Here is an 8267-nt window from a genome sequence, read left to right as displayed (position 1 = left end):
AGAATAATATTTTATGCCATATTTGCAACACTCCCTTTCTTTACTTGAAATGACATTCATGGGAAATAGGTCTCAGGGAGAAGGAAGATGGAAGATAACCTCCAGGTTCCTTACTGGGACAATGAGTCAGCAGAGAAGGGGGGACTTTACCCAAGTAAGAGAAGGGCAGGTGATTGGAAAATGTGGTCCGTCAGGCAGGAGAACAGGCCAGGATTTAGCAACCCTCAGCTTCCTTGGAGCTCAAAGGTGCTGGTGGGCAAGGCAGCCAGGAAAAAACGTCAGGACTACACCAAAGGGCCAGACAAGACAGCAGATAAAATCATTCACAGGGATGTATGCTGCAGAACGCATGAATCTCAGGAACATGTGAAAGACCCAGATATAAAAGGCCACATCCTGTGTGGTTCCATTTATATGAAAGTCTAGAAAGGCAAAAGTCTAATAATTGAAAACAGATCAGCGGTTGCTTGAGAACGGAAGTTGAGAAGGAGTTTGACTGCAAAGGGACATGAAGAAACTTTTCTTTTTTTTTTTAGTTGGGGAACAGTGTGTTTTTCCAGAACCCAGCAGCTCCAAGTCTAGTAGTTGTTTCAATCTAGTTGTGGAAGGTGCAGCTCACTGGCCCATGCCGGGATCGAACCGGCAACCTTGGTGTTATGAGCACTGTGCTCTAACCAATTGAGCTAACTGGCCGCCCCAAGAAACTTTTTAATGATGCGAAAGTTCTGTATCATGAGTGTGGTGGTGAGGGCCGGCCGAGTGGCGCGATGGTTAAGAACTGGCTTGGGACGCCAGAGGGCCCCGGTTCGGGTCCCACATATGAGGGCCGGTGACACTGCCCTCCAAAAAAAAAAAAAAAAAAAGAAAAGGCATGAGTGTGGAGGTGGTTCACGACATTTGCATCTGCCCAAACTCAATAAATTGCACACTTACCATGGATGAATTGTGTTGTATGTAAATTATGCCACAGTAAAGCTATTTTTTAAAATCAGGTATATAGAGGTGGAACCAGTCACAGAACACCTTGACACTGAGGTAGCAGCTCGGACCAGTAGGTGAGACTGGGCACAAAGCAGGAGGGGATGCCAGTTCAGATATAACCTGGCCAGAGCACTGACTGTTAGATTGGAATATTTATTCCACACCATATATCATATACCTACTACATTCTAGTTCCCAGGTATATAATGATGTAGAGGAATCACAAAATTAGAGAGTTGTAATAAAACTCTAAACACCACTCCAGGTTCAACATTCTACTGATATTTGGGTTGTTTTATATTAAGCTTGTCAACATTTGGGAGCAAAGCTTTTGGGATGAAGAATATTTATCAATGTTGATAAGTTATGAGGACACCATTCCGTGCTGGCAGGCATATTCATCCACGATGAGTGCTGGTTTGTGGTTTTGTGCATTCAGCACATTTCTTGAGCACCAGCAATGTATCACGTACTGAAGAAGACATATATGAATGAGTCCCCTCAAAAGGATGATTAGAAACTAGAAGAGAGAGACAATCTTACTACTCTGATCATAATCAAAGATGGGATGTGATCAAGTATCCTAAGTAAACGTCAGCGTGCTACAGTGCTGAGACAGCATGTGAAGGGCTGTTAACAGAGATTTAAATGACTTATCTTGTTTACTCTGGACTCTTTGTTATCTGAGGCTGGGTCCTGAGAGTGAAAAGCCTCTGTCCTCAAGAGAAACAGGCTCACAATTTAGCTGTACGGATCCAAGGATTGGGAAGTGGACTGTGGGCAGCCTGAGGAAGGCTAAGTTTATCATTAGTAGGTTTTGAGGCCCCAAGTTGGAACACCAAAGGTGAACCAAAGCCAGGTGAGCTGCCCCATAGGACCAGCTGCATTTTACCTGTCAGATATTGGGACAGGGCATAAAAGGTGGAAAGAATGGCATAAGCAGAAGTAGAGAAGTGCAGGCCATGTTGCTCACATCATCACGGTGCCTGGTGCATAGTAAGGGCTCAGTAAATATTAGTTAATTGACTTCAGTGGATGAATGAATCATTGAAACTGGTGGGATAAATGACAAAGAGGAAAGACTAAAGTCAAGGACATGTTCTGAGCAGGCATGAGGATCTGCACCAGGGTGACTGTATTAGATTCCTATGAGTGCTCTAACAAATTGCCACAAATTTCGTGACATAAAACAACATATATTTATGATGTTAAAGCTCTGGAAGTCAAAATCAAGGTGTTGGCAGGGCTGCATTCCTTCTGGAGACTTCAGAGTAGACCCCGTTTCTTTGTTTTTTCAAGCTTTTAGAGGCCGAACTGCATTCCTTAGCTGGTGGCCCCCTCTTCCATCTTCAAAGTGCATCACTCCAACCAACTTCTGGTTCCATAGTCACATCTCCTTTTTTTTTTTTTTCTTCATCTAACTCTATTGCCACCCTCTTGTTAGGACCCTTGTAACTACATTGGGTCCCACCAAATAATCCAGAATAATCTCCCCATCTCAAGATCCTTAATTTAATTACATCCACAAAATTCCTTTTGCCATATGAGGCAACATATTCACAGGTTCCTGGGATTAGGACAGGACATGGACATCTTGGGCATTATTCAGCCTACCATGGTCATATCAAACTCCAAATCTTCTTTCACTGAACAAAAAGCCAGCAACGAGAGGAAGTTCCCTACCATCAACACAAATGAAAGATGAGAATATAATCAATAACCTCTAATCACATGCATATTAAGCATAAATTACTACTAATTTCCTTTAGCATTAGAGATTCAAAAGGATCTGCAATTCCTCGCTAGGCACAAGGACAATTAGTGAGAGTAATCTTAGGGAACAAAGTAGTGTGGGCATCTCCTGCAATCAAGCAGTTTTCTTGAGTAAGGATTTGCTGACGTCTGCTGACAGAGGGCTGCCCAGATCAAAGGGGAGAACCAAGATTTGCAGAGAGAGGAGACCTGGCTTCACTTTGAGATAAATAATTGTGGTCAGAGATGAAAACTGAGTTGTAAGAAAGCAGCTGAAGCCTCTGGAGTACTTCAGAGGGACGCCTGTAAGAATTAGGAAGAGGTGGGTACTCCATAGCATACACTGTCACCAGTTTGATGATCCCATTATTTTTTTAGGGCCCATTAGCTTGAGCTTCAGAGTCCTCATCTGCAAAATAAAGGCACTGTCATTTAGGACAACTCTTGTGATTTTTTAAAATCTGATTTTACAAAATAGTGATAATTTCCTTACTAGCCCTCATAAAGTAACACTGGGGGCGGGGAATAAGGGAAAAGGAGAGAGAAGACTGAAGATGAGCGGGGAGGATTTTTCACTGGCTCTGAGTTAGATGGACGGGGTCTAAATCCTGACTCTACTCACCATATGACCTTGGGCAGGTTCTCTCATTTCTCTGGCTTCATATTTTTGGTCTGTAAAATAGAAATAATAGCATCACCTTTGCCATTGGGTTGTTGTGAGAATTAAACTGATCAATATATGTCAGGTATCTAAAACATCTGAGTTTGTTTCTGTAGAGGTACTCATTTTTTAATTTTCAAAGTTTAGCCATGTAGATATCCTATCAGTACAAGTTGATCACGTAGCTAAGACATCTCTTCAAATGTTAGTTATAGCATACAGTTCTCCATTTCAGAAACATTTCAAACCTACAAACAATTGACTATTGATGCTGGCACCAGGAAAATAGAAACTGATTTTGTCAGAATGACCTGTGAATTAATTTCTATTTTAGTTTTAAATCTTGTTTCTTGTTTGTTTTAGTGCGTGTGTGTGTGTGTGTGTGTGTGTGTGTGTGTGTGTGCGCGCGCGCGCGCGCCATGTTTTGTCTGCAGATGGCTTGGCTGTCTGTGAAAAACTAGGCTATTCAAAGACATTGCTGACTGTTTTTGATGAGGCCAAGGTCACAGTTTCAATTCCCATTTGGCCATTTAGCTTTGCTCTCTGCTCCCTTTATAGCGATAGGCTGCTCCCTCATCATCATATCCAAGCTATCTCTCATGGGATGAGAGGATGAGGGGAAAGGCAGATTATCAGAGCCAATCCACAACCACAGGTCAAGCTATGGTAAACCAGAGAGGCCTCCAGAAGTGTTAGCTATGATCACTCATCAGGTTGTCCTCTGTCTTCATGTGATCAAGTCTTAATTTTCCCTGAGGTGGGTCCCTGCAGAAATCTGTTTCAAGGTGTTTCTCTTAAGCAGTAGACTAGATGATTTCAGCATCCATCCTCTTTATTGCCAGAATAGACTCCTGGGACCCAATTAGTACCATTATTTTTTGTCTCCTGAAGATACTACATCTTTGGTTTCTTATGTTTTCAGCTCTTGAGTCTGTTGCCAAGAATCTGCTAATAACAGCTAACATTTATTGAGCACTTACTTACCCTATTTCAAAACCTTCTATATGAATTACCTCCTTGAATCCTCAAAATAGCTATGAGATAGAATATGATATTCCTTTTTTCCAGTGAGGACTGGGGTTGAGAACAGTTATATTTGTCCAGTCAGTGTTAGGATTCAAACACCTGCAGTCAGTCCCCTTCCAGATCCTGCGTTCTTTAGCTACTATTCTATGACAGTTCCTGGCAGACGTGACACTCTGGGCAGAAGAAATGACAACTGCAGATTTACGCTGCTCCGAATTGGTACCTAATTTGGGTGGAAGCCATTATATTATGTCACCCTTTTTGGAGCTATATCCAAGATGGCCACCTGGCAAACTGTGCTAATTGGACAGGCTCTTTCTGTGCCAGCAGTTAAATCTTATTTCCATCCATTGCCTGCATTTCTTCACTGAATCACATGCCACTGGGGTTAAGTAGGCTATTGCCTGGACCTCAGAAATATTTTGCTGTACAGAGATGCTTGGATATGCTAGTTCTTGGGACCAAATGAAGCCTGTATTGGAGGAAGCTTTTGAGCCAGATGTACTCTTTCCAAATGTCAGTATGTACTAACCCTTGTTTTTAGAAGTTACTTTCAAATGCTAAAAGAAAGCCCACAATGATATTCAAATGCTGTATTCTTACTGACCCTGACCCTTAAATGAAGATATAGTCCTCGTGGCTTAAGTAGCTGCATGGTATAACATCAGTACTTTCTTTTTTAAATGCAGTATTTCAGATCTTCCCATAGATTTTTAAATACCCAGCATATTTTTGTGCAAGACAATTCATGCTGGAGATCAACAAGTATTACCTTTAAAAAAACCAAAGAGTAACTTAAGACTTTTCAATGCTCATCATAAAAGTAAATGCAGAATGCCTACTGTCCCATCTCAAGAAAAAAAGTTATATATACCTTGATGCTCAAAACTGTTTAGCTGTATCTCTAAACCTCTAAATACTTATAGTGTTTACAAGTCGGGTGATATTTGGCACTGATTCCTTTCTAGTACTTAAATGGGTCTGACTGATCCCTCATCTTGAACTTTTCTAGATGCATTTCCCATCATCCACATCTTCTGAAGAATTGCTGGGGGTGGGGGGAGCCTGTTTGTTTTTAATCTACAGTGGTCAAATTTAATAAGCCCTCTTATTTTGGAATGAATATCTTTAGGCCTAGACCATTTGAGTAAAACCATTTTATTAAATAACTTTGAGTCATATCCTTCCTTATTCTAGTTTTCCCAATCTGCCAGCACATGTGGGTGGTACAGTCTGTGACACTGAATACAGATTGACCCTTCTTATAGATTGTTTTAAAAACATCAAACCCGGTAACCAACCCTAGCCGCTGAATCTTAAATGTGGTTTGTTTTTTTTTAATTAGATGTCCATTCTTGTCATTGAATCAGTATCTACCCAGTACTCCTCTGCCTAATAGAATTAAATAATGTTTTCCCTATTCCAAATAATAATGGTCTTACAAATTAAATTGTCTCCTATTTTGGTCTTTTTTCCTACAGGTAAATTTTATTTTTTTCACTTCTTCTTAAATGATCTGGTTTAATTTTCTTGTTTTGTAGCATTCTGTTATGTTGGTGCAGGTTCTAGTTTCAGCCAATTTGATTCTTTTTCTTACCTTCACTTTTTCTCTTATATTCTGAAATTGGAAGCCATAAGTAGCATCCAACACTTTGGGGGCTGGGGTTTCTTGTTTTTTGTTTTTCTTTTTCAATTTCCCCACCTAATCTTCTGCTACTTCTCTGAATTTACTAAATCTAACACTTTTGAAATGTATTGTCCTTGTTTGGCAGATTTTCCTTCTTTGTTAGAATCAGACAGATATAGCAATGTCACTTATTAATTGGATGACCTTAAAACCAGTTGTTTGACCTTGCTGTCCATCTGGAGAGTGAAGATAATGATATCTACCTTACAGGGTGGTTTTATCTACTATCTGAACTCATGACTGCCCACTGCCTAATACGGTTTATGACACTTCAGTTAGTGTTAGCGCCATTGTTATTTATGAGAACTAGTTAACAGGGCTGTCTTGGCAGGTTCAAAGGAGGTTCAAATTCAGGGTTCACAATCCTTATGTGAATATGCATTGTAAAAGAGATGTTGTCTGAGTCAAGTGAGACACACAGTAACCTTGTTTATATACAGGCCTTTTCTTCGTGCCGCTTGTGAAATCGAGCAGTTTTCCATCTACTGGTAGGAGCTCATGATTCTACATTCACTTAAAAGATTGGGGTTAATAAAAGAGATAAAAGTGATACCCAGCGAATTAATTTTGTAAGCATTCTTTCCTGCTGATAATAAATCTTGTTTATTTCCCCCCTCTCTTCTTAATCCAGAAATGGCTTTCTTTTGTGTATGTTCATGTTGTCCTACCTTTACCTTTAAGACCCCATTTCCCTGTTTCATCCACGGTGCTCCTTGACCAAGGTGCTGCTCTTAGCAGCGCTTGCTGTCCCACCCCATCTCAAGGACATCTGTCACATGAAAACATAGCCATAAACATCCATATCTTTTTTATCCTTCCCACTGCTCCTTACTTCTCTAGTTTTAGAGACCTGTTTGTGTCTGGTTTTCTTTGCCCAAATTTTTAATAAAAGAGGTTTAGGAAATGATAACACAGACCATCTGTAAGTTTCCTGAGATAAAAAGAATGACTTTAAAGAGTTTGACAGCTTCGGGTCCCTATAAATACCTTTACTAAATCCCTAATTTCTATGGGGGAGATATTGATGACTGTGACTTTTTATTGAGGCAGAATTCACAGTATTGGAGGGAAAAAGAAATAAAAATAAACTGTTAAATCAAAACAGGCTGTGGATACTACTGTAGTAGAGGAATCTTCATGATAAGAAGGAAAAGAAAACAAATTTTGTCTGAGAAAATCTTGGAAGGCTTCATGGAAGAGCTGAGACTTGAAGGATGGAGGGAAATTCAGCAGACATCCCCAGGGCAATGGCCCAAGGCTAGTATTCCAGACAAGCAATACAACTAAAGAATTAGCAACTCCTTTCCCTCAGTGTGTCTGCGTGTGTGTGTGCACGTGTGTGTACACATATGTGTTTGAGGATGAGGGAAGGAATGGTCATGGGAAATACATGCCTGGGAAGATTGTTTACAGCCATATTTTTAAGGCTACAAGAGCTTAGTTTTCACTCCACATATGCCCAAAGAGGTAATATCAGGGAGAGAGAGATGGAGAGAATTGGGAAACAGTGTGTTTATATCTTGTTCCTGTCCGATTAGCGCACCCTTGGAAAAGGAAATCATGTTATTATCTATCAGAATCTTTCTGGTGGAACTGTGTGCCTGTCAATCTTATACCACCTCATATGAGGCTCTGCACACAGATCCATTCTTCACAGCAGTGACCTTTCTTTAGAATGCAAACCTGCCCTGACATCACTGATGTTTTGAATTCAGCATTTGGCACTTTAGAGGAATTTCTTTCTGAAGGAAAGAAAGTGTGTCAGCCCTAAAGTGACAGTCCCCCCACTTGCTGCTGAGAAGGATGCTGGTTTTTGTGATAATCAGTGGCAAGGGCAATTTCAAAGAAGAGAAATGATCAGTTGGGTGAAAGCACAATTTCTCTTCGAATCTTCAAGGGGAGTCTGAGAAAAAAAGCAAGAAACTCGCATGGTTTCTACTTTATTTCTGCGAGGAAAAGAAGCATATGAGAAGATTGATATGAAACACAACATACCAGTTTGACTCTTAAATATACTGTAATGGCTAGAATTCCTTGCATTCTGGCTAAAGCTGAACTGTGGGCCTAAAGTGAGTACTGGATAGCAATGATTATATTGCTTTACATCATTTCCAAAGTGATTTCATTTATATCATCCCATTTCCTCTTTCTAGCCCTATG

At 40.4% G+C, this 8267-nt stretch overlaps 1 non-coding gene across 1 annotated transcript; it reads right to left on the bottom strand.

Moving 5' to 3' along the window:
- Positions 1 to 619: 619 nt before the first annotated feature.
- Positions 620 to 693, bottom strand: TRNAM-CAU (transfer RNA methionine (anticodon CAU)). The gene has a single exon. It is a non-coding gene; the product is annotated as a tRNA-Met (tRNA).
- Between the last annotated feature and the right edge of the window lie 7574 nt (positions 694 to 8267).

This window comes from Hipposideros armiger, unplaced genomic scaffold (assembly GCF_001890085.2).
Source record: "Hipposideros armiger isolate ML-2016 unplaced genomic scaffold, ASM189008v1 scaffold_1357, whole genome shotgun sequence".
NCBI lineage: Eukaryota > Metazoa > Chordata > Mammalia > Chiroptera > Hipposideridae > Hipposideros > Hipposideros armiger.
This window is presented reverse-complemented; position numbering and strand designations above follow the sequence as displayed.